The sequence below is a fragment of the Tasmannia lanceolata genome, unplaced genomic scaffold, assembly GCF_043159265.1.
Source record: "Tasmannia lanceolata isolate RefF3 unplaced genomic scaffold, GAP_Taslan_0.1 ptg000008l, whole genome shotgun sequence".
Classification (NCBI taxonomy): Eukaryota; Viridiplantae; Streptophyta; class Magnoliopsida; order Canellales; family Winteraceae; genus Tasmannia; species Tasmannia lanceolata.
The window spans coordinates 16616726-16644677 of record NW_027518685.1 but is presented as its reverse complement, the minus strand read 5'-3'; the positions used below and the strand labels follow the sequence as shown (position 1 = coordinate 16644677).

The following is a 27952-nucleotide window of genomic DNA, read 5'->3' as shown; positions in this document are numbered from 1 at the left end:
TGGATACATGGATTTTAGAATCTTGGATTTCCCTTAAAATCCTGGATGGGAGATAAGAGAAGAAGGAGACCCAATGTATGCCGTTTTCTGATTTCATGTCCTTCTTTCTGTCGAGCGAGAGAGTAAGAGATCATCCTCTGTTTTCAGATTTTAGAAATCTCAAGATGGGGAAGATATTTCTAAAACCTAGATTTCTTACTTAAAATACAGAATTTAACAGCACTTTCAAACTAAAACATGGATTCTAAAATCTACGTATCCAAACAACAGCGGTTCTTTCTTTGAAGCGAAAGCTGGAGGAAAAAAATAAATAAATTCTGTTCTTAGAAGAAACAAGTTGGGTTTTCTCAGATTTCAATACTCGCTCCTTCCAATATGCCACAAGGTACTTCTTCCTCTCTTGGGTTTATTCTGATTAGGTATTTTTGGTTGCAAATATTCATTCATTCCTTGTAATTTTTGCTTGCTTCTCAGATCTTCCGGGTTTCTATTTCGACCCAGAGAAGAATAGATACTTCCCTGTCAAAGGTCGGATTCCGGGTTCAAACCCTAATACTACTGCTTCTCATATTCAAGGCTCATCATCATCAAAGCCGAACCGGGTATCTCTTTGGTTTCTAGTTTTCTAGAGCCAAAATTTCTCTTCTTTTATGTTTTTAGCAGCTCTGTACACATAGTAACTATCCACTTTCAGCATGTTATAGGATATCTTCATTGATTAAACTACAAGAGATGGGATTGATTGATTGCTCTCTAATCTCTCAACCTTATGGTGCGTTTGCAGTTTTTTTTTTTTTCAGCTTGCAATTTATATGTAAGTTGAAATCTCAAAAGTCTCAAATTGTCCCAATTTCAATTAGCCTTTTTCTCCCCTGAAAGTTAATGGTAGGATATTGATAAACTAGTTTTCAGTGAGATATACATTCAACCACCCTTAGTAAAATATACAGATTATTGGTACCATGATGTGATATAGGACTCTTAGTCAGACTAATGCGTACATTTTAGGATACGGGGATGTGGATAGTTATTGAGTCTCGTTGCATTTAATAGCTTCATTTGTTTGTGCTCATCTGAAATTTAAGGGGCCGGCTTTGGGTAGCTATGTGAAAGGCTGTGTACTTTGGAATTTATAGGTGTTAGGCAACATCATTGGCGGCCAAGAGAGATTGAACGTGTCAGGACTCTTGAACATGTCAAAAAAGGCTCTTTTTAAAATCTCTACTAAGATTAACTTTGCAAGAAGTATAACCTGATTGTGTTGATAAAATTTGGGCTCCCTTTTTTGTCCTGAAAATTGAAATATTGTAAAATATATGGATATAGCCATTTTAGACCAGATATAGCCATTGTAGATCTCGTAAAAATATACGAAACTAACCATTGTTCACTTAAAATGGATATTTGGGTTCTAAAATTCTTCCTTTATAGAAGTTTCTTATGGAGTGAAGCACCCTCTTTTCAAGTGTGATAATACTGGGCTTATGATGGCGAGACGACGCACAACTGGTTGGTCATGGTGGCAATCACTGCCCATGCAAGAGAACATCTAAAACATAAAAAGAGGATTCCTTCTCTCGTTATGCAAAAAATGAGTCATATTCTTACTTTTATCAGGAGTTATGTTTCTACTTTTATTTCTATTACATTTGTTAATGGATTATATATGATTGGTCTGTCAAGCTATTTGTCAATATTCAATACTTGGTTGGTTTAGAATAGCAATTGTTAAATGTAGAAGTTTGTGGAATCTAGGAGATCTACTAGCTAGGGTTTTTAGTTCTTGTTATTATAAATGATAATGCATATGGATTTCAGGGAACCTTTTGATATTGACTAAAGAAAACTCATGTGGAAGAGCTTGGCTCCTCCTCTTGTGAGCTAGTGTTTGACACCCCAAAAGCTTGTGTTTGATCTTGTCTCACTTCTTGATTCCACTACGCGCTGGATCATTTGGTATCGAAGCCATGTTTGTTCTTGTGATTTTGCGATCGACAAGAACACAATGGTGGGACCGTGGGAGTTAGTGATGTCAAAGTCAGATTTGAGAAGAGAAGTTCAGCAACTAATTTGACTAACGGAATGTATAGAGTGCATATAATCTTAGAGTCACGATGAATCTAGCCTCAGTTTTAATGACGATATCAACCCTTTCCATTGCGAGGCTCCACGAGATGAGTCAAATGAAGGGCCGAGAAACAATCATTGGGCTCGTTATCCAAATCAGATGCTACACGTTGATCTAAAGGTGGATTTATTGGAGTTTGAAGGTATCATCAAACTCAACAAATTTATTGGTTTGCCACTTTTATATATTTTTTATGATTATTATAACGAGGAAGAAGTACCATTTGAAGAGACATTTCCATTTTCTGTTGACGATGACAATGGCAACATTGAGGAGAAAGAAGATTCATATGATGAGACTGCACCGAGAGGATCTTTTCTCTCTGTATGAAGTAATCTAGGCAATATGCTCCACACCACCATCGGTGGAGATATGTTTCCCTTTGGTGATTGATAGTAGGAGCCATGACCCGTTCAAGGAAGTATTGATGTAGGATTTTTATGGAAAAATGGGATGCAAGGAGGGCTCGACGGGCTAGAATCTGTTTCAAAAGATCCAGTTGGAGGGAAGCAAGGAATTTTTGGTATAAAAGATGCTAAAATTAGCAACTGCCACAGGAGATTGGAAATGATCCAACCATTGTGTTTTCACAAAATGTTGCTTTTTAGTTAGAAAACACTTTTGGAAGCTAATACCAAAGTTTGAAGTCAATGTTTCCCTTTGGTGATCGATAGTAGGAACCATGCCCCATTAAAGGAAGTATCATAGTAGCTGGAAATTGCTTGGGTAGGTGGGAAACTCGTTTCCCCTAAAAGGCGTTTCGGAAAGGTGAGAAACTCGTTTCCCATAAAAGGTGGAAACTCGTTTCCCAAATTCATGAGAAACATATAAGAAACTTATATGAAATATGCGAGAAACGAAATGTGAAACGTGTGGGAAATATGTGTGAAACTTACGAAAATCATTTAAAAAAAATTGTGGAATAGATATTAATAAGCAAAGCAACAACGTATACCGTAATAAAAGCTAAAAGTAAGAAATATCCAAATAGAAATTTGAACTTAACAAAATTTAAATCTACAAAATCATATATTTCATGTTTTCCTTATGTTTCACATGTGTTTTCATTAACGTTTTCTTTATCGTTTCTGAAACGTTTCTAATGTGTTTCGTAAGACGTTTCTCGTACAAATTTTTATTGTTTTCCCATTTCTCGTTTCTCCTCTGTTTTTTTTCTTGCGTTTCCCGTTTTGCTTCCCGAATCCGTTTCCCACCCTGGCAACTATAGGAATTCTATGGAAGGATGGGATGATAGGATGGCTTGAAGGGCTAGAATCCATTTCAAAAGATTCAATTGGAGGCAAGCAAGGAATTTTCCGGTGCTTTGCATAAGGTCTAGTTCCTTGGGCACTGGATTGGCGACATCATGAGTTGGTTGGATTTGCTTATGTACTTGCCTGGAACTTCCTTTACTATAGATAAATTGACATAGTGAGCGATTTTTAGAAAACATTGTTACGAGCTAATACCAAAGTTTGAAGTCGATCGGATTATTAAAATTTAGATTTGAGTGTATATTGTTTTTTTTTTTCCCGTAGAAAACATCAAACTCTAGGTCTGGATCGGATCATAAGTCACGATCTACCAATTAGATGAGATATGGATTTTTACTTTGATGGGTTGCCCATAGTCTAGAGTGAAACCCTAGAATTTCATCTTGGCCGGATCGTTGGATCAATGAATGAGGCTGTTTCTGAGAAGATGAAAATCTGTCTCAGATTGAAGTCATGAACAAACAAGAACGATTTGTAAACACAAGAAGGATGTAGATTGGAAGAGAAGAGTAGGAGGAGAGACTAGTAGAGAAAATAGACTCACTAAAAATGCCATTCAAAAAAAAAGAAAAAAGACTTAAGATCACTTGGGGTAGGGCACCCCACCACTAACATTCCATAGGCATCCTGCCGGATGAGAAAAGTTCGGAGAATCACTCATCCATGCAAGAGCAAGAGCTTTAAGCTTCATCAATATTCATCATTCATTCAATTCAACCATCCATATTTTAATGGCCATACGGCCTACATTTTATAGACTCAAGGACTTGTAGTAGAGACATGTAAATTGGAGTGGGAATGCTCTCTCCCAACTAGGAAACAGATTCCCACTCTCCCTTTTAGAAACTCCCCTTTTCTAAAACTCTAATTGTACTCAAAGACTAGGTTAGAAACTCTACTAAAACAATGGTTTTAAATTTCGTGCGAAACATTTCGTTTCGGCCTGAAATTCACATGAAGTCGTTTCTTTACAAGATTTCACTGAAATTTTACCGAAATTTCACCTAAGTTCCAAAATTTTGCCGAAATGTCCCCGAAATTTCGGTTGAAATTTAATTTTTTGACTTTTTACAAAATTTCCACCGAAATTTTAAATATGTACACCGAAATGTTAGAATTTCTACCGGAATTTCAACACCGAAATTCTAGACATTTCGGTCGAAATTGAAAAAATAAATGAAATCATAATCATATTTTTACATGATTTCAGCCGACATTTCGGCTTGAAACCGAAACATTTCGGTTTCGGTGGTGGCCGAAACTTACACCGAAACTGAAATTTAAAACCTTGACTAAAACTCATTGATTTACCGTATAACCTATAAGAAACCCCCTTTATTAAAACTGCAACAAGCTTAATTTAATATTGAATAAAATATTAGTTTCGGGTTTGGTACCAGATTTCGACCGAAATTTCGGTCGAAATTTTGAAATTTCAAGGTCCGAAACCGGTACCGAAACCGAAACTTTAAACCTTGCTCTTAACATGTTACAATCATTAAACATACCTCCTAACTTCTTCTTTTTTTGAATTTTAAAACATAACGCAACCTCCTAAATTTGTTTTCTAACTAAAACTTTTTATTAATTAGAACTACTAAAAACCCAAATCTCAACCTTGCGACATTTCTAAGTCAATTCTTTACTCACGAAAACCCGAAAGAAAGAAAAAATCCCCATTTTAAAAGTTTGACTATGAACAAATTTGTCAAACTATAATTTTGTCCCATTTCATTACCTTGTGCTTCATTCGAAAGTCTTCAATTGTTAGAGGTGCCTTCTGGACCCTGCTTGGTCTTCAAGGCTGTTGGAAGAATCTCTTGGCTTGAAGCTGTTGGATGATGGCCCCCATCATGTATGCCCACTTGTGGATGCCACTTGGGTTACCGCTGGATTGTTCTCTCTCTAAAGATTTTTGTTTTTGTATGGTGCCAATATTGTTTGGACCTCAATGAGCAAAAGATTTCTTAGGTTGGTCATTGTTATGATGTTTTTGACGACAAGCTATTAGATTTGGAGAATGACTTAGATTCAAGGGCAAGTCTTTTGTAATCCCGGGAGAACGATGGCGAGATGGCGCACAATTGGACAGGGATGTTGATGATCGCGGCTCATCCAAGAAAACGTCTAAACCACGACAAGAGAATTCCTTCTCATTATGCAAAAGAAGAGTCTTATTTCTACTTTTATTAGGAGTCATGTTTGTACTTTTATTTCTGATATAGTTGTTGATAGATTATTTATGTTATGTCTTTCAAGCTAGTTATCAATACTTGGTTGGATTATAATTGTTGTTAAAAGTAGAAAGTCTAGGGAATCTTGGAGATCTACTTGCTAGGTTTTGTAACTTATTAACATATATGATGGTGTATATGGATTTTTAGATTAGGAAAACTTCCTTCTCATTATAATTGTCGTTAAAAGTAGAAAGTCTAGGGAATCTATAATTGTTGTGAAGCATGGCTCCCAATTTTTTTATAAATTAGAAAAGCTTGTTTTTTGCAGGCTGTATATACTTCAGATGGTGCTAGATTGTTATGCAATCTATTTGGATTTGGAATAAATGCACTCATTCTTTTGCAGACAAATGATAAAAGTAACACACAAAGGAGAAAGAGAATCAAAGCTGCTGACCTGTTTCAACTTAGGGAGTTGTATGGTAAACTGATCACTTTCAGCAAACGAAAGAGCAGCTTTCAGCATGAGTACCAAAACATACAAGCTTCCCAACCTACGGTATCTTTCTTCTGTATCTACCTTATTATTATTTTATTTTTTTTGCTTGTGAACTTACTCTCCTAAGGCGTCAACATGCATATTTTTCGGTTACAACAACGAGCATGAGGTTTACTGCCAATTTAACACTTCTGTTGTCACTGAAATTGAATGGAATAAATTCTGTCCAGTATCCTTATTAAAACCAAACAGTGTTTGCAAGCTAAATGCTTGTGGGCTATGTGGATTGATCTATGCAAGTTTCACTGGCGAAGATCATCATCATGTTCAAAGGATTCTTGAATGGAAGAAACAAATGAAGTAATTGTTGCTTGGAGTTTTGGTGAAACTGTCCTTCATATCATTGAGGTCTCTTCTTATCTCTATAGATAATGAAATAATTACATGCAGTGTGATATAGTAAGCAACTAACACCAAAAGCAGTCAATGACCAAAAGTCCCTTAGATATTAATTGACTATATACATGAATGACAATTGTTAAATATATTGAGGGTATACTGGTCATTTCACCAGTATAACCCCTAATCATGTACTCTTGTGTATAGGAATGCAAAGTACCAATACTTCACGTAGTCCGAGACCTTAGGATTTTCGGCACTGTACTTAACAGAAACTTTCTAGTTGGATGGGAAGCTCGCTTCGGAAGCTAAGTTCTTCCCGCTTCCCAAATAAAACATGTGAAATTGTAAATTCCAAAACTTATAATTCTAATTAGTTGCGAAGTCTTCTTTTCTACGTGTAATCCTTACCTATATTAACCCTTCCTACCTAACCTATGACAATTCTACCTTTTATATATATTTCATGTTCATTTCCAATGAGGCTTCTTACAAGCTTCATAGTGAGTTTTATTGTCGCTTCTCATAATTTTCACTTTACTTGGTTTTTGATATATTTGCTTCCCACATTTTCTCTTTTCTAAACCCCTTGCTTTCGCTTTCCGCTTCACTTCTTGCACTTGCTTCCCACTCTGGCGACTATTGTCTCCACCTCCAAATGGGGAACACAAGAACTGTGCATGACTTGACTGACTACTCCCCTAGCATAGTTCAAATTTGGTTGGGTCATGGTTAGGTCTATCAGTTTGCCTACTAATCTCTATGGATGCCTGGAGCCCTGGATCACTTGTGACTCGTGAGTTCCCCTTTGGATTTGATATGGTGATTATTGTTTTAGCTCCATCAGCTACTCCCTCTGCTTCACCTTTGTTTCGTAAAGAATATCAGGAATGCAAAATGAAGCTGCCCCCTTTGGAGCAGGCAGCCATTTTTCTTGGAAGCTTTTTTTACGACGTGTAAGTCCTTAGAAATGTCAAGGACTGTGTTCATCTGTCTTTTCGAATTTCCACTGTATAGTAACTTGAAACTACAAGAGCTGTCATTTCTTCATTTTTATTCTTTATGAATATGAGTGGATTTCATTTCGAAAAAGAAAAAAATGAATATGAGGGGGATCTTCATTCCTTTGAAAACCAAATCATCATCAACATGTCCTTGACCTCTCAGACCAGGCTCGTGTAAGCAGCTTGAGACCATATATTGCCTTTATGATGCATGCGTGACCCATGGCCCACCAATGATTGGTGTGTAAGGCTCATGGTCCTCCACTGGTCAATCTGACTCTTAGGGAGTCATAAGGGAGTCCTTATTTACGTTTTATTAGTAGTTTCTTATGACTTAAAAGTTTATTGTAAGCTGAAATAAAGGACATTTGTTTTTATTAGAATAGTGGTTTAAGTGAATTCACCTTCTTCATGAAAATTTTCTAAAGGATTCATTACCGACCCCAACTAGTTTGGGACGAAGGCGTAGTTGCGTTGAGTGGTTTAAGTGAATGGTACTTTATTTATTTTTTAAATCTTCCCCTTATGTTAAGGGTTTAAAAAGGGGAAGTCATGCCCCAAGAATTCTTGGGTTTGGGGCTTTATTTTGTTTATAAAGCATAGATAGAGAGCTTCCATTCTTAGCTCGCATCTTCCAAGATAAGGACTTTAGGGTGGAGCTTGCTGCTGGGTTTGGGTTCCTTTTCAAGCAAGTCATTGTATCTGTTCTTTCTTCTCTGTTCTCTCTAGGTTGGGTTATCTCTTAATGTTTGTGGAGATTTATTCTTGCTTAATCTGTTATTTCTGCCCTTGATCTGTCTTTTTGGTAGTTTTGGGCATTGTTTCATCATATTCCTATATTAATTTGTTTAAATTTGTGTTTTTTTGTATCTATACCCACAGTCCCTTGGACTGATTTAGTGTGTGAAACACTTCTCGAGACTGCTTCGCTATAGCTTGAAAATCTTATTCTCCTCCCCGAAGTGTAAATCTAGGCAGGGTTGTCTTTTGAACTGTTGTGAGAAAATGACGCTACGTAGTGATAAGTAGGCCGGTGTTTATCTAACTCTTTCTGGTCTAGTGAGTATTCCCAGTGTCTTTCCACTCAGGATTTGGCTCGAGCTTGGGATGAGTTGAGTTGACTTGGTGATGCAGGTGCATCCCTTGGAGAAGAACAAATGACAGAGTTGGAAAAAGAAATCCAAAGGAGGTGCCAAGTAAGCTGCCATATGGCTTCCAGCTAATTTTCAGCTCATTATTGACAACTTATTGACACCTCATTGCTAGATCATTATTTCCAGCTCAGTAACAACTCATTGCCAGCTCATCGTTGGCTGCTCATTAACTGTTCGTTACCAGCTTATCATTGACAGCTCATTGATAACTCACTATCGATAGGTCATTGATAGCCAATTGACAGTTTACCATGACAGTTATGTGGTTAATTTATGTTTGTAAATTACTAGTGTATAAAACCCCTTAAGTTTTTTAGTTCAGTTTATAAGTCGGTTTTCTGGTGCTTGTTAGAAAAGTTATGTGTTTTGATTTGTAGACAGATTTTTGTCAATTTTCTGCAGTAATGGAATTACAGACCCTTTCTTTCTCTGTTAGCCTGGGCCTTGTTTCCTGCAAAGTTGCTGATCTGTTACAGTTCAGCTCGCTGTCCTTTGGTGCCTAAATAATTCCATGGTCCCCTCGCTCGAATTTCACATTTCCCTTTCTTTGAGAACCGAAAGCCACATATCTCATTAGTTTCTGCTAGTTAGGTGTGCTTGAGTCTGATTACCCTCCACTCTAATCAGATCAGCCGTGATCAGGTGAGTTTCGTGATTGAGATCAGATCAACAGATTCTTAGTTTCAGATTTGTTTAGAAGCATAATTCAACAGATTCTTGTGACTGATAGTCACCATTTCAGATCTGAACGTGTGACCTGACCACACAATATAAATCAGCAGTTTTTTTTTTTTTTTTTCACTCACGGTTTCAGTTTTCTATAGTTTTCTCTCCATAAAACTGAAAATTAGCAAGAAATCTTATTTTACATTCCAGAACTTGCAATTTCAGATTTTTTTGTTGCTCTTTGCTGATTTGAAAGTTATAATTCCTTTGATTCCAATGTGAGTTACATATTTGTTTGCAGACAACCTGCAGACTACTTATCTCCAGATTACTCTTTTCTATTCTTCTTCATTTAATCTGATGAATACAATCAGTTTGCTATGAATCTGAATTTCAGAACTGTTTAACATCAGATCTAACATCTGAAATTCAATCTTAATTTCCACACTGTTTAGCCTTGGCACAACGGTAAGGTTGCTCCATTGTGACCTGGTTGTCACGGTTTCGAGTCACGGAAACAGCCTCTCTGCGAAGCAGGCGTGTAAGGCTGCGTACATCTAGCCCTCCCCAGACCCAGCAATGGTGGGAGCCTCGTGCACTGGGCCACCCTTTAGCATTTGTAATTCAAACTGAGTTTCTGATCTGTTTTGGGTCTGATCTAACTGAATTTTGATTTTTGTTTCTGTTACTCATTTCATGATCTGAACTTTCTGTCTACTTGCTTAATCTTTGAAATTTCCGATCTGTTCATGATCAGATCTAACTACAGTTTCCAAACTCCCCTGCGTCATCGTGGGGTACCTTGAGTCGACTTCCTTTTGCATTGGCCACATTCTGCGTTTTTTGCCATACAAAGTCAATAAAAACCCCTTCGATTCTCCCGAGTTATGACCGTGTCAACTGAGTACTCGACTGTGTTGTGCCGAGTTGACTAGGATTTTCTTTGGCTGCGCTTTGACCTGTATTCGTGTTTTGAAAGTGAATCTTGTGAAAACTGATCACCATATCTGAACTCTGAGAATTTAGCTTCCGACCTGCGCCACTTGGACAGGTTGGGGCATTGTCTGGTTTTTAATCTATATGGTTCTTTGTGCCGAGGAGGATAGAATTTAGTTCTTAAATCTTCTGTTCACTAAAGCAGGGATTATATAATTAGTAATAGTACAAAAAAAAACCAGCAGCCTTTAATTGCCAGACCATTTATCACTGTGATTTTAATGTTCTTGAGCCATCACATGCAAGAGACTGTTGCAGAATTTGAGATTTTTCCTTACGTGGTCCTCATTGAACCATTAATTTTGGGCTAACTCATCTCACTCATGTACAATATATTGGTTTCTTGAGGGGGCTCTGCTTGACAGTTGCTTGAATTGTTACTTGTATGGAACTTTGAAGGAAGGCTCAGCAAAGGAGCATGTGCCCGGAGCAGTCATTTTTCAGCAGCTCGAGGTTGGGAGTGGTCTAGGTGATGACCATACAATATGACCTATATATCCATGCAATTATTTATTAAGTAATGTTTTGTATTTACAAAAAAAAAAACATGTGTATTTTCCAGAAATAGACACAAAAGCAAAAGAAATTGGTATGATGCCTCCCATTCAATCCATTCTAGACTTCTAGTACATTAAAGAGAACTAGAAGAGTGAAACCAAATAAATGCGGTATTTATCCATCACATTTTTCATCATATTCATATTTACGCAGTGTCAATATATTTTTCATGTTTCTCTCCCCCAAAAAATATATTTTACATGTATGATTTTTGTTATATTCATAAATTTGAATGCCCATAATAATACGATGCATAACTTATTGCGCTTTTCATGGTATAACTGTTTAATGTGTGGTAAATAACCATAATCATATCTATATTTAGAATATATGGAGGGGGCGCTTTCCCTAGAAGGGTGGAATCGTGTTCCTAATAGGCAGTGAGCACACCTCTTGTAGGAAACCTCTCCTGGTTCACGGGTTGGTGTTTCAGGTGCGGGATCACAACCTGAGTGGATGGATCCAGCTTCCAAGTCATGGAATGCTGTGTATATTCTGTTTAGTTAGGTCACAACTTTTTCGGTGTTTGATTAGATTTTTTTCAGTGTTTTTTATCAAACCTTTTTTTGAACATATCTAGCAAAATCTTTATGGGTTTCTAATTTCTTATTTGGTATTTACAGAGTCTCAATGTACATGTTACAGGTTTGGAAGTATCAGAGCGCAAATTGCATTGCTGATGGTGCTTTGGAGCAGTTCTATGTTGATATTCAAACGCCACAACGCCAAAAGGGGGCAGATATTTTGTTAATGGGCTGTTTGAATGGATCCATTAGGTGAGATATGGATAGGTGACTCTTTGGTAGGCATTCATTTGTTTTCATTATCTCAATTATCTGCTTGATGTAGTGGATAACTGGATATATATTCGCGTGGGCCAGTATGTGATTTCACATGTCTCTTGTGATTTTTTTAGTTGTAATGGATGATTCTCTAAATTAAAAACCATATGGGAATTAGGTAGGGCAATGAATTGAGTTTATTGTTAAATTGTTGGATTCTTAGAAGCACGAAGCGGGGGCGGGGAAGCTTGGAGTCTAGAAGAGTCTAAGTTGGGAGCGCCATGAGAGTGTTTGTGTAATATTTTCTTTATATGTTTTTCAAAATTCAAGTACATCAAAAAATAGAAATTTTTAACCATCATCATATATATCTTTCAAAATTTAAGTACATTAAAAAATACTAATTTCTAACCATCTTCATTTTCGTGCCTTCTTTCCCCGCGCCTTCTGAAGACGCCTTTGTGCTTGCTCCAGTGAAGTACTTTGAAGAGTTGGAAGACTTTGGTACAAAGAAGTTAGACAGTGGAATTGGAGTAATAGGACTAGGTTGGGAGCATCATTGGAGCGGTTTCCTTCCTAAGGAGCGCCGAATCACGGTTCTAGTGCGGGAGCGGCACCCATGGGGAAGATTCCTGCTTCTAAGGTTGGATTTAGCAGTTTATTTAAGGTGTAACCCCCTTCAAAATAAAATGCCTATAAAACATCCATCTTTTTTGTTCTGAAGTCAACGTTTCATTGTCCCACAATATTTCCATGTCCTGTTTTCAACCCAAATAGTGAAAATCATAACATTCATGATGTCATAGAATCTTCCAATTATGAACTGGAACTGCATAAAAGATAGTGGAATCCTAGGTTATTATATCTTTTTTTTTATGGGTAAGATAGGTTATTATATCATTCAAAAAAAAAAAAAAAAAACTAGGTTACAAACCTTGGGGTACATTTGACACGAAATGACAATTACACTAGGCATTTTGGTAATCATGTAAGAAACCCATTTATGCCTACACATCAGATAATTTATATTTCCAAATGCACATGATATTGCTGCAATATGTATTCTGTCCTTTATTTTCCCCAAGTTTCTTATAGATTTTTCATGTAAAATTTAAATGGCCGCATATCTCATGTGCTTCCTACCATCGGTATAACTAAATCTTTATTGGACACCTTGCCAATGTCCTATTTATAATGACCTGCCCAGTTTTTTCGTTCTATTACTTTCATTATTGGGTTTTGTCAAATGTTTTGCCGTTGTCTTAAGTAGTTACCCTTGCCAATGTCCTATTTATAATGACCTGCCCAGTTTTTTTGTTCTATTACTTTCATTATTGGGTTTTGTCAAATGTTTTGCTGTTGTCTTAAGTAGTTACCTTAATAATTCTATCCTTGTGTGCATCTTTCACCTCTTAAAGGTATTTTTTGGGATTCTCCATGACAGTTTATACTCTGATACATACATGTTTTTATCTGTAGTCTTTATATTGATGGGCACTAGAATGGAATCTTTGTTTATTTAAGTTCTCTGCTTTTGCAGTCTCTATGAAGTTGGAAAATTTGGGCAACATTTTGGTCACGGAGTAAAATGCATGCCAAACCGTGTCTGGCCTCTCATTACAGAATATGATGGAGAGTGCAATAAAGCACCTGGATATATTCAAAGTTCAACACCGGGAGCTTCTATACTTTTTCCGTGTAGTATATCTTGCATAAAGGGCATCGGAAAGAAACTTCCTGATAGAATTGGTGATGGGTCATCTCTCCAACATGCGCTGTATCCAGGAAACAATTTAAGATGCCTTCATGATTTTTGAATGCCTCCCTGTTTCTCTTAGGAGCCGTTTGGATACACGGATTTTGAGGGGGATTTTAGAGTCTTGGATTTCGTCAAAATCCTCTAGGGGAGATGAGAGAAGAAGGAGACCGTCCGTCATTTCTGATTTGTCGTCCTTCTTTCCATTGAGCGAGAGAGTAGGAGATCGTCCCCTGTTTCCAGTTTTTAGAAATCTCAGTATGGGTAAGAGATTTCTAAAACCTAGATTTCTTACTTAAACCCTTCATCTGCAACCTACTTCCATTGTAAAATCCAGAATTTTACACAGCTTTCAAACTAAAACCTGGACTCTAAAATCCACTTGTTCAAACAGCCCTTACAGATTTTGGGTAATGAGCACGCAAGCTTCTGCAGTCCTTTTCTATTACTGCATAAAATATATATATATATATATATATATATATATATATTTGAATGGCATAAAATATCCATAAATTGTTCCACCAGCATCGAATATTTTGGCAGCATTATCATGTATTATTGCTCTTGTAATTCTTGACATTAGGAAACAGGGTGGCCACTCTTGGATAGGGACAGCTGGTGGATCTGTATATGCTCTGAATCTCAGTGATCCATTAGATTTGAGAATGATTGAAATTGCTTCACTCCATTGCACAATTTGGACTGGTGATTGCAACTCTAATGGGACACAAGCGGTAATTGGTAAGTTATTTGGCTATTCTTTTTCTTTGGTCTTTTGATACATTTCCTACTCTTTTTTTGTTTTAGTTGGGTGCCTGTGATATTGGAATAAAATTGTGACGAATGAGAGTTCTGACAGCATTATCGAAATATTAACTCAATATCACACAGGTACCCAGATGCAGCTCAAATATCATGAAAGCCTTTGAAATTGCTAGATTAGTGTTTATCCTATAAGTAGCATCATAACAACTATCAATTCATTAGCATCATGAAAAATAAAACAGCAGGCTGATTTACTGTAAACACCATAGACAATTCTTTATGGGATAGTAATTTTTACTGCTTGGTACGAAGCCATTGCAGCTTGAGAATTTCATTGATAAATCTTTGAGTAGTTTTAAACGTGAAATCCAAACTGAAGGAGTGACATGAGTAAAATTCTTTGCCATGGCTGTTTGGAAAGCTTTGGTTTTGTTGAGAATCCAGGAAATCTGTCGAGAGGAAGAGAATGGAATGACTAGTGCGAAAGAAGAGGAAACCCAATAAGCTCCCTTAATATCAAAGGAGACCATCATCAAGGAGATTGTGGATAGAACAAGATCTTTATTCAGCGGAAGTTGAGGACTGCCCTAGACCAGATGGGGTGAATTTCAGCTCGATTGATGATATAGACTGCGAAGCCCTTGTAAATCCCTTCACTGAAGAAGAGATAAAGAGTAGCCTGTTGTCTATGAGCAGAGGTCATTACCCTGGCTCGATGGATTCTGTCTAGATAAAAGCACAGTTGCTACCGTTGTTGTGCTGATTCCCAAAGTTAAAGGTACAGCTAAAATTATGGACTTCAGGCTGATCACTCGTGTGGGATGCCTTTATATGGTCCTGGCAAAAGTTTTGGCTACTAGATTATTTCTAATAATTAATCAATCTTTATTCATGGGCGCCAGATTCTGGACCCTAATAGCTAACGAGATTGTAGAATTTTATTCCAAGTCTGGGAGGAAAGGTGGTGTGATATGGAAAATGCATATCAGAGTAGAATAGAACTGCATGGACTATCTAATGAGGTGCATGGACTATCCAATGAGGTGGATGGACTTTTGTACTCAATGGTCTGCTTGGATGATGTTATGTGTCTCCCTTACATGGTTCCCTATTTTGGTGAATGGTTCTCCCAAAGAGTTCTTCAAATCATCTCGAGGCCTGAGGCAGGGTGATCCTCTATCCCTTTTTATGTTCTTGATTGTAGAAAAAACCTTGACTAGAATGCTGGATAAAGTTAGGAAATGCGGCCTTATTGAAGGTTTTAATATTGGGCTTTGAGGATGCAGAAGTATCTCACCTTCAGTTCAGGGATGATATCCTGATTTTGATTTTTATCAAGGCTGAGAAATATAAAGTTATAAAGCTAAAAGTTGTGTTTCGTTCCTATGAGGTAGTTACTAGGCAAAGGTCTAATTTTATGAAGTCTAAGCTGCTCGGTATTCATCTTGCAGATGCTGAGATAGATCAGATGGTAGGATTACTAAGGTGTTTTGTGGCCCACTTTCTGACCACTCATCTAAGGCTTTCCTTTAGGCCCTGTTTAGATTTGTAGGAATTTTTTAGAAAAGTTTGGAAAATAATTTCTTTTATGTAATTTCTTATTTTTAATTGTTTGATTACAAATGAAAAAAGTAACTTGAACCACAAGAAGTCCAGTTTTACTTAGAGGGACCTTCAATTTATAATTCTATATTCTAAATGAGCCATAACTATATCAATTCCCTCTAAATCGCGGAGACTAAAATTTTTCCACAAGAAATATTTTTCCTGCAATCCAAATGGAACCTTATCGTAGGGTGGACCTAAAAAGAGGGCTTGTGATCCGGTTGTGGAAAGGGTGAAAGTGAAATCTGGCGTCTTTAGGGGGAGAATCCTCTAGTTACGGCAATTCTTGCCAATATCTCCATATACCATTTATCTTTGCTTAGATGTCCTATTACAATGATCGAGAGAATAGGCCAGATTCAGAGAAATTTTTTATGTGGCTGCACAGAGGAAAAGTAGAAGATTCACCATGTATGCGGGGTTGAAGTTTACAAACTAATCAAATCTGTGGTGCTTGGAATCCAAAATTTAAGACTCCTTATAGCTTGGAAGGCAGTTGTGGAGGTGTGAGGAGATAAGAATAAACTTTGGACCAAAGTTATTGAAAGCAAGTGCGAGGTTTGTCGTGGGACCTTGATCTCGGACAATAAATACAGATTCAGTGGTTTGACGTTGTAGAGAGATATTGAGGAATAAGCCAAAATTTCTTGAAGGTACTAGATTCTGGCAAGATAAATGGTAAAAATTCCTTGAAGACACTAGGTTTAGAGTTTATAAATGGGATAAGTAATATTATTGCAAGATAAATGGTGTGCTGGGGACTCTCTAAAGGATATGTTTCCATGTTCTATTTGTCGTTGTTCCTAATAGAGAAGTGTTTGGTCAGGATTGCTTTGAGAGAGTGGAGGGTCGTATCTCTCTGATAGTTAATTTCAGACGTAACTTCTTTGACAGGGAGGTTGACAGAGTTGCGCAACTCCTCGATATTCTTGATTCCACCTACATTGGCAAGGCTGGCAGAGACAAAAAGCTTTAGATTTGGAGCACTTCTGCAAGGTCAGTGCAAATTTCTTCTACGTTCATATTGCTCCTAACCTGATTTCCGCGCACTTGGTTAGAGTTTGTGGAGTATTCTGGCTCTGCCTAGAGTGTGCACGTTCGGGTGGACTGCTTTATAGGACAAAATTCTGATGGTTGACCATTTGTGCCATCGCAAGATCATGATCATCGACTATTGTGCCCATTGTTTAGAGGCATGGGACGGAGTAGATCACTTGCTCCTTCACTGCAGGTTTGCTAGAGAGGTGTGGGGCTACATTCTTGGAAGATTTGGGAAGTTGTGGGTGTTCCCTGTGTTCCCTCTTTAGTTGGATGACCTCCTGGACAATTGTTGTTGTTGTTGTTGTTGTTTTTTCTTTTTCTTTTTTGTGCTTCTTGGCCTAGGATAGGGAGGATTCTTTAGAGGATGGTGCTGGTAGGTCCTATTGGGTTTCTTTGGAAGGAGTGCCTAAACTTTTCAAGAATGCTCTTCAAGGCCCTCATTTTATCTATACGAAAATCATCTCGTTCGTATTCTCGTTTTTTAACAACCAAATTTTATTAAAATCATGACATTACAAAGGGGACAAGCTGTCCCCCCAGGAAGTTCCGACCTAGCCAATAAGTCCAGATATACAGAGTATACAAGTAGAAGGTTAGGGTAAATTAGAAGGTTAGAGTAAATTAGCGGAAGGGCCGGAAATGATAATCCTATCATCCTCCCTGTTAGCCCCCTCCTTCCTTTGCCAAGATATCCACCGCCGAATTTACCGTCCGCTTCATATGTTGTAGTCGAGGATGAATCAGCCGGATTAAATCTCGTATGGCATCCAGTTTTTGATAGAATCTCCACAGTCCGCATGAGTGGCTCGATGCCCACGCAATTGCGTTAGATGAGTCCCCTTCCACAATCAATGGTCCCGAGTTGTTTTTTTCATACCATTGAAGACCGAATAGTAATGCCTTCGCCTCAGCTTCGATTGCACCACATGTGCCTGCAAAGCCCTAGTATGTCATGATGGTACTACCCTCCCCGTCACGAATGATCCCCCCAAAACCCGCTCTGCCCGGGTTACCCATAGAACTCCCATCAAAATTTAGTTTGAACCAACCCATTGGAAGCGGATGCCATCTTGGTGTGATACGATTGGAAGCCCTTCTTTCCTGCATTACCCAACACCATTCCGTAAAATGACCCCCACCGAATAGTAATGCCTTCGTATTCTCGTGGCCAAGAACTCTTCCTTGTTTTAGTTCTTCTCTAGCTTTGACCTTAATAGGTGCTGGAAGGAGATTTTTTCTAACTCAAAGAGAGCAGAGATAGTATCCCCTAGATGGATCCCCTCCTGATCCAAGCTAGCTGATGTTAAACTTCAATGGGTCTAGCATTGACAATCCCGGGCCGACAAGTGTAGGAGGGCTTCTTAGGGACGAGGAAGGACTGACTAGATGGGCTTACTCGGGAGTTGGGACCCATTGTGGTAAAGGACTCCAACGAGGTGGAAGTGAGAGCGTTGCAATAGGGAATTAGGATCACTGACGGAAGTTATCTAGATAGGCTAGTAGTGGAGGGACTCCCTCAATATTATTAGATGGATGAATGGTAGCTGCTATCACCCATAGAGGTTTGCACTTTGCGGATTTGATTGATGAGATCATGGATCAAGTGGGGGGCATTCAGTCATTTTCCAGTTTGTTAAGCGTCCAACTAATAGTGAGGCTGATTAACTCGACCTATCAAGAGTTAATAGGGCAAGACTGGATATTTTTGTCGATCTTCCTCCTTGATCCCCCTTGATGCAGTCTTTTTCTTTTTAGCTTTGCTGCTATGTCCTTGTATCTCTGACCATCTCGGTCACGGGGCTTCTCCCCCTTTTTTTTTTAATAAAATCTTGCGCCATTTCGGAAAAAAAACATAGGACAACTCTGAGTAATGCCCTTTGTATGGGATGCATAATTCTTACCATCCCTATCCTTTATTTCGGTTACTGAGAAGACTCCAAAAAAAAGAAAAAAGGGGCAGCTAGCTAGGAGTTGTGGGATCCACCAAATAAATGGCACTGACCCGGCATGCATGCCATATATTGGGTGGGCCTGAGTGAGGGAAGAAGCTCACCCTTGAGAGTGGTCCTAACATTTCTCTGGCTATGTTAATATTTTATTACGTAATTATTTATATTGTAGTGATAATTAATTTCTTAATAAAAAAAAGTAATATGATTGTGCTTCTTTGTACTTATTTTCCTCATGTTCATTTTTTATTTTTTATTTCATTTTCCCACCTTTTGAAACTTTCGCTTCATGCATCCCAAGATCAACATAACCCTTCTGATTATGACCCATGATTTTGCTAACCTTGCATGAAGTAGCTCTTCTGCCATGACTTCTAATAGTTTTCCTTTCCTGCTTGGCTTTTTTGGGACAATTTTTGGTTTAGATTCTAACTTTTTAATGGATCCTACAGCATCTTTTCTTTTTCTTGTTTTTTTATAGGCACCAACCTAGGAGCTGCCTTGATAAATTTAGAATCTGGAGTGCTATCATGGGTTTGCTGGAGTAAAAGTGACGTCTTGTCTCAACAATTTGATCAGTCGGTAACATCTGCCATTGCTTACCACTTTATGTCGGGTTTCATTCAAGTTGCCTTCTTGTTGTGAATAGAACTTCTCTTAAATGGGTGCTAATGTTTTTTTTTCTGTGAAACAAAATAAAATGACATAATACATGGCCCAATACATGAACATAACAGGTAAACATAATTTTTTTTTTTTAAATTTTATTCGTAACGAATAAAATAACATAAATACATAACACAACACAATAACATAACAGGTAAACATAGAAAAATATTGAATTTTATTCGTAACGAGACACGTATAATTGCATTATAGCGTCATCGAGCTTACCTTTAAAAAAAGCATCATCGATTATAGCCATTCCAAAGCATGCATATTTATAGATCTCCTACCAGAGTAATTTGTTAATCTTGTGATTGTTCATCGTATTTGCCGTCATGTTTTATAGATCTTCTACCAGAGTAATTTGTTAATCTTGTGATTGTTCATCATATTTGCCGTCATGTTTTTTTTTAATCATTTTCATCTTCACTTTTGTTTGCATTAAACATTTTATCATGCTATTGGTTTTTTTTGAGATATTGCATACCTGAGTAGGGAGATGGAAATCGAAGCCTGGAATTCATCTAAGGTTTGGTTCAAGTTAATAGTTAAATTAAGATATTTTGGAGGCAAGATTCTTTACTACGATGTTATCGTTTCACTATAAAATCAAATAAAAATTTATTGGAGGCTGGGTAATGAAAGCCAACATAATGTGTTGGCTAGGAAGTGCAACCGTTTACCAGACCAAAGTGATCAGGAATAACTGATCTCATCTTGGAGAGGGCTCCGACTGAAAAAAAGCTCCGAGGCGATTTCATCTCCCCCCCCCCCCCCCCTCCCTAGGTCGATGGAAACCCGAGGGAGGGAGGCTCTCTCTCTCTCTCTCCCCCTCCTTTTTAGCTTTTTGTCCCCCCTCTCGCTGGTCTCTCTTTCTCTCCGATCCATCGATCTCTTTTCCTGATCTCTCTCTTTCTCCCCCTAACTCATTTTCTTTCATTTTTCAGATCTCTCCATGATATCTCTCTTTCTGCTTTTTCTGATCCCCCTCTTTCTACCTCTTTGGTCTCTCTCTCTTAGATCTATCCCTCTCTCTCCCTTGTTGGGCAAGGGAGGTGTTAGTGGCCGGATGATGCCCGGGTTTGGGCAGATCTCGCAGGGGATGCAGCAATGGTGGCTGGAGGTGCGGAATGGCCGAATCTGGGTCCGAGTAGGCTAGATTTAATGGGGAAAGGATCGCAATTGAGTAGGGTGGACGGAGAAAGTGGGCTGGTGAGTCATCGAAAGTGGTAGCGTGACAGGAGTATGAAAAAGGGTGGCCGGATTCGGGGGGAAAAATGAGGAGATTGGATGTGGAGGTGGTGGAGAAGAAAAAGTTTGATGAAGGATGCAGATAGCCAGTTATTCCAAACCCTCCTCCCCCTCGTGAAATGCGGAAAGCACGTGGGATGTCGGAAATGGTGTGGCGATTGACCGACAAAAGGCTTTGGGAAATCGTGGGTCGCCGAATCTGGGGGGCCGTGTTGAGTGGCGGATGTGACGGGTAGCCAGAGATAGCGTTGGGGTTGTCGCCTGGAGATTAGGGGGTAAAAGATGGGTTTGATCGAGGTTCAAGGTTGGGGCTAGAAGGGTCGGGGTGCTATAGATGTTTTTGGTTGCAGGTAGTTAGCTGGAGTGGTGGAAGGCGGTGGCTGGAGTGGTAGTGGTTGAGGGAGGAGGTAAGACTCGGGTTAGGTGGAAGGTAGGGTAGAGTTAGGATTAGGGTTTGGTGGAAGTAAAGAGGAAGAATGTTAGGATGAACAATGGTGGTCTCTAGGGTTAGGTGGAAGGAAGGGTAGGGTTAGGGCTTTAGGTTCTGGTGGAGGTGAAGAGGAAGAAGTTAGAGTGAATAATGGTGGTCTCTAGGGTTACACTAGAGTTTTTTGGATTGGTGGTTTAATGGGGATCCCCCGGGACAGGCAGTGGCGCAAGGTGGAGGCCGCCGAAGATCGGATTTGATGGGTTGGCTATCGTGCACGGTTAGGGGCGCACAATAGCTTTAGGCCTTTGAGCGAGATTTTGAAAATCAAATTCGCCAGCTAGAAAGTGGTGGAGAAGTCTGTGTGATGGCAGGTCACACATATGACTTGATGGGGCCCACAAATATGGCATATTTTGTTGGATTCGAATCAATTGGGACCATTGGGCAGTGTAAAGGAAAGGAAGGGGGAATGGTGAAAGGTACTCTCGGCTGTGGTAGTAGATGAATTTGAAAGGGAAGTGAAATACTCATTCGGGATGGTGGCAGCGTATGGAAGTGTGGACCTACCTGTAGCGGTTGACCTAGAAGATCTCCTCTTTTGGTTTTTACTGGCCTAGTAGTATGCTCCTGGCCACTCTTAATTGATTCTATGTAATGCAAGTAATGACTCCTGGTCCCCGATGTATTCTTCATAGTATCAATGAAATTGTCAATTTTCAAAAAAAAGGAAGAGCAACCTTTTTATATCTCCTCGAAGCCCCTGATTGTTTCTGACCCTGTGATATGCCTAGACAATTTGACATCATGTTGTACTAGGTAATGAAAGCCAACATAATGTGTTGGCTAGGAAGAGCAACCATTTTATGTCTCCTCGAAGCCCCTGATTGTTTCTGACCCTGTGATATGCCTAGACAATTTGAAATGGTGCCATACCACACCGATACTTGAATTTAAGTTGTAATTGACTTGCCCATTCCATATCCTTTTTTGTATCTATGCCATATTTGGGGTAAGATACCCCCATATTGGCCGATGTTTGTGATAATGTAGCAAGTCTGGGGTTTTGTATCTGTTTCAAGGTTCTTCCAGATAGAGGGAACTATTAATGTCATCATGCGTCTAAAGCATTGGTGTTGCATCTGATGGATCTTGGTAATGGAGATTGACAAATCCAAATTCTTAGCTGGATCTTTTTTGATATTTCATTTCTTGTAGAAACTAGTCTGACGTTTATCTGGCATTTTTCTGAATGTTAGTTTATATAGCAAGTGGCCATAACTTTTTTTCGAATTTTATCCCTCCCACTAGTTTAAATGATTGGATTATTATTTATTTAGAAAATTCTCTCTTTTCTTTATGCATGTGTGTGGCAATATTTCTTATTTGCAGCCTTCTTTGTTCTATTCATCCTAGTGGCTTTTCTTTTTACATCACATAAGAATGTTTAGATCTATGGTAGAGCGTAAATTGACCATCTTTCCATCACTTTCATGTGTCCTGATATACATTTGAAACTGAAACTTTTCCATTACAAGTTACTATGGTCAAAATAAGTTCTCTAGAGTAAATGGCCTATATGCCAAATACTGCATCTTTTTTGTTGCAGGTTCTTGTATTAGCATGTAAGAAACTTATTTTATTTACCCACTAAAACTAAGAAACTCATTTATGTATCTCATTTTGTAGGGAAACTTTGTTTTGTGTGGGTTGAGAAATGGAGTGATTGTGGCAATTGATGTTCGCCAGAAACCAAACTCTCTAGCACTATCAACTGGACTTCCTAGACACAGAATAGCTTACTCTTCCAATAAAATTCGTGAGCCTCCTAGTGGGAAATGCCGAAGTTTGACTAGACAATTTTTTGAGGTATTGGAGCTGTGCATATGGATTTCATGCTTATGTATAACGTGAATGTTTTTTTTTTTAATATTGTGAATGTTTTTCGTTTTATTTCTATTTTATTTTTAGTTAAACAAAAAGTTTAAAAGAAACAACTTATCAATTGGTATGTAGGGAAATTAGGTGTAAGCAATAAAATGGCAAATAAACCCCCCACACAAAGGTCTAGTGGAGAAGGCATTTCTCAACTTTTGTTGTGCTTTGGGCAATCTATGGCCTTACAATATTTATCCAATTTCTAGTTTTCGTTAATAATTTCTGGTCGTTTTTTCACAAAAAAGAGAAGCTTAATGCTTCTTTATTTGTAAATACTCTCCAAGAATGCATACTAAGAACCATTCTATTTAGGGGACTGATATTTCCACCCCTAAATTAGCCTATCCACTCCCTACTATTTGTCTCTCGTGTCTTGTGACTGGTTGGGGTTGTAGTTCTTAACGAATCGGTAAGTTAAAGCGAGAAAGTAGATTGAGAATGTTTGCATGGTCTATTTCAAAAAACAAAAGAGAATGTTTGCTTGGATCTCTCCATGCTACTTCGTTCCATGGTTGTCACCATTTCACTCCATTCTTTCTCCCTCTCCAAGTTAACATGCATTCTATGGTGCCTCTCTCCGCCATCTTCTAAGTAACAGTGTACAAATCCCCTAAAATCATCAAATCCAAGAAGTCCAAATATGTCACTTGCCTTCTTATCATCACCATCGCCAAAAAAGAAGGTTAAATTGTGACTGCCTCTAAACATTTTCAAAATCTGCTCCCAACCGACATGAGACTTTGGATTGGAGTAAAGGCTTAGTTGGAACAACAACATTATTTTCATCGGTGTGGGTATGACTTTTGTTTTGATAGGAGGTGAGGGTGGAGTTTGGCTTCTTTAGGGCATTTTCTTGGGCAAGGGGAATCCAAGATGGGAGGTCAAGAGTTGTAGTAGCCTAGTAGGGACGATGTGGAGAGTAGAAATGGAGGGAAAGTGAGTAAAAGATGCTGATTCAAGAGTAAGTTGAGGAAAGGAAAAAAATTTCCTAGGGATCAAAAGCTGGATCTTGAGGGAGAGAGGTGGATGTGAGAAGGGAGAGCCATGACATATATATATATATATATATATATATATATATATATATATATATATATATATATAGAGAGAGAGAGAGAGAGAGAGAGAGAGAGACCTAAGAAAGCTGTGAGAAGCACATCATATTGGTGCAAATCCGGTTCGACCCAAGAATTCACCGATCCATGAGGATATTGTAACAGATCGTCCCAAAAAAAATGCATCCTATGGAGGAAAAAAGTCTCCTTTTCTGATCTATCACCCCTTCCCAAAAATGCATCCTAGTAATGCTTTTCTCACCGTATTGGAATGAGATCCCCTTTCTAATATCCTTTCACATCTCGTACCACATCTTCTCTAATGCAGTGAGTAATGTGAGGAAAACAACATTTTATTTTCATTTTTCTTTGAAGACAAATACCGGGTGAGGGCAGCACTAGCTATCGGCCGGTCTTTAGACAGTATTAGGCGGTGGAAATATCATTTTCCTTCTATTTATTCCAAAGCACATACGGATCTAAAAGTGTGTTGCAGGTCAGAGGAAATTTGATTCCATCCAGTGCTATTTGTATGTCGTCAGCTGTTTGCAGGTAATGCAACCTTCTTTGGATACTAATTATTTTTCCTGTATTGTTATTTATGCATTTCATTTACTGACGTTTTACTAAATCTTATTCCATGTAGCTTGGCAACACTGCAATCTGATGATCAATACTTCTTGGCAAGCTCGATGGATGGATTTGTGAGTTTCATTTAAACTCATCAATTTATGTTCTTTATTTATCCAATTCTCAAATGTAAACTTAAAAAAAAAAATCCAAACTTATTAATTAATTATACAGAAATATTTTATATTTAGTAGTGCCAATTTTGTTCCAGTACAATTTTATATGGTATTTGCTAGGCAATTTCGCAGAAAGCCATTTTGCGGCTGATTTTTGCAAGAGAGAACAGGCACCTCAGATGAATTAAATGAACAAGACAAAATCTGCTGAAAAGCGAGCCTATGTGACTGTTATCGTGCCAAAATTGCCTAGAAAATCCCTTTATATATAGTTGATTCGTATTTTTCACAACATTGATGCTTTGGATATGAAATTTCTGCAGCTTGTGAACTAGGAAAGACAAAAATTCTGAAGTTGCATGCTAGGTTACATCATTCATTGACCCAATATATAATGGTTTTACAATTGTAGTTATTTGGGGCATTTGTCCAAAATACTAGTGCATATAAGAGTGACAATTGCATCATAGAAACATGATGGAAAAAAGCAAATTTTATCTTCTAACACATAAATTGATTGTATTAGAGGTGCATCAATAATACAAGATCTTGTTAAAGAGATAACCATGCCCATCTTAAGAATGGTGCAATTCTATTGGCAACCTAGTCTTTGTATGGAGTATAACATGTCCTTATTTCTTCTGCTGATACCTTCTTTTCATTAATAAGATCACTGGCCAATTAACATCTAGACAAATCCTTTTAGGTTTGAAACTTTGAATAATATATAAATGATGACCCATCTTCACAGTAGAGTCATGTGCCATTAGGGCTGCAACTCGAGCTGGGTTTTACCCGACCCGCATCGACCCGACCCGAAAATAGCCTGGGTTGGGTTCAGGTTTCATGGGTTTCGGGTCGAGCCGGGTTGAGCATTCAAAAGCCCGCATGAATCTCGGGTCGAGCCGGGTTTGAAGGGGCCCGACCCGACCCGAGTTACATAAGTTATAGTATGTACATTTTTTTCTATTGTTAGTTAAAAATTAAAAGTGAAAACCCACGCACCCAGTGTTATTGTATGTGAGTGTAATTTCTGCTTCTATGAGTTGAGTTGATTCAAGTGTTTGATTGTAATTACAACATTGTTTGATTACAGCATTGTTTGATTCAAGTGTAATGAGAGTGTAATTACATCATTCTTTGATTCAAGTGTACTGTGAGTGTAATTTCTACTTCTATGAGTTGAGTTGCCTTGCCAAACAAGAATTTTCCTTAAAAAATTGCGTCAACGTGAAAAAACCCGACCTGACCCGGCCCGACTCGAGATTTATCATGAGTAGGGCCGAGTTTGGGAATCGTGGGTTTTCCGAAAAAAAACCCGACCCGACGCGACCCGAGATATTTCTCGGGTAGGGTTGGGTTCTCCAAAACCCGACCCGCCCGACCCGAGTTGCAGCCCTATGTGCCATATTCTCAATAGATGAATCATGTAATTGTCATTTGAGGAGTTGGTGGGTCATTTAGTGATGCAGTGCTTTTCTGTGAACAAGTTGCATTCTTCTCTTCATTTTTTTGGTTTGGCGTGGGGAAATGCCATTGATGCTTTGCCAAAAGCTTGGTTTAGAAACATTGCCAAAACAGGGCATTAATGTTTTAGGGTGGAGTTGGCATTGTCGAGAAGCTGGACTGAGTGAGGGGATTGTTGCTTCCTCGCGTGGAGTTGGCATCTTCGACGGCAGGGGTGGGCTTGCCGTCGGCAAAGGCAATACGGGTGGCCGGTGAGGGCTTGGGCCAGAAGAAACCATTCACGGGTTGTTTAATGCCCAGAAGTTTCACCATCGCGAGAGTAAAAACACCCCTGCACTGAAATATTTTACGGCTAAAACAGGTTTAAATTACGCCGAAACAAACACAGCAAAATTTTTACCCCGGGTTAAAATTTGTTTTATGCCCTTTTACGTCAAAAACAAAAATTTTAACCTGTCCACAACCATTTTTATATAATTGTACCATGTATTTATACACAGCGTCCCTTAAATTAATTTCACAATATACTGATTCATTGCCTTTGGTGCATATACAGATCGATCTCTACGACCGTCGCCTGCTCCAGAGAGGACCTCTTCAATCTTATGAGGGGCATGTGAATAGCCACACTCGTCTACAGCTCGGGATTGATCCCTCCGAATCACTTGTTATGTCTGGTAGGTTCCTTTTCAACACAGTCGCTTGTGTATGGCTTCCCAACTCTGAACTAGTTCGCAATAACTTATCATATTAGGTGGAGAGGACCGGTGTGTACGATTTGGGACATCAAGACCGGGAAACTACTATGTGAAACAGACCCTCTGGATTCTGTTGTGTCAACAGTGTGCTGGCCGCGAACTGGAAGTTAGTCATGGCCTCACTAAGACTATTTGTACACTCTTTGTTAGCATTTTTTTAGTGTTCACTCATTTTGTGCCTCCATGCATTTTCACTTGTTGGTACAGAATTACGAGAACCAGTCGAGGAAAGACGAGAGTACGTGGACAGCTTATACGAGCAGAATCATAGTTGGGGGGCATGGCTTGGATCACGCAGAGGACTTTTTTATATACACGGGTCTTAGATCCATATCGATGAATGGATATGGATTGAAAATGATCGATTTTGAAGACTCACTTCTGGGGCAGCACAATGTTGCATTTGCAGAGCATTTTTGGCTTTCCTTGTGAGTTAACAGAAGGTTTATATGGGTGATTATAAAGGTTCGCAAGGGCGTAATCTGCCTCGTTGGGTTGATTCATTAGGCTCTGTATATACTTAGAACTTATTGGGGTGCTATCGAATTAGATTATTTATACTTAGACACCAATTTCGATATTCTAAAAAAATAGATTATGGGCAGTGATAAATCGACCCCCTATTTGTCTGCCTCTCTCCTCTGAGAGAGAGAGAGAGAGAGAGAGAGAGAGAGAGAGAGAGAGAGAGAGGGTTGATTTAAGATATTTGGGGGTCGATTTATCACGCCCCTATTTATTATTAGATACTAACTCAGATAATTTAATGATTTTTTTTTAACATTTAACACTAGTTTTCAGATCAATGCACCTTAACATTCACCAAAGGATATACTAGAAAATAAGTATGCGGAAAAAAATTGAAGGAAAAGAGAACATAAATCCTCAAGG

At 38.5% G+C, this 27952-nt stretch overlaps 1 pseudogene across 1 annotated transcript; it reads left to right on the top strand.

Annotated features, from left to right (window-relative positions):
- The first annotated feature begins 1 nt into the window (after position 1).
- On the top strand, positions 2-27624 carry LOC143884594 (uncharacterized; annotated as a pseudogene). The gene is made up of 13 exons (XR_013252991.1): positions 2-385; positions 475-602; positions 5986-6138; positions 11501-11631; positions 13178-13414; positions 13987-14137; positions 19238-19338; positions 22790-22969; positions 24590-24645; positions 24740-24797; positions 26863-26983; positions 27061-27170; positions 27272-27624. The product of XR_013252991.1 is annotated as an uncharacterized LOC143884594 (transcript).
- Positions 27625-27952: the final 328 nt, after the last annotated feature.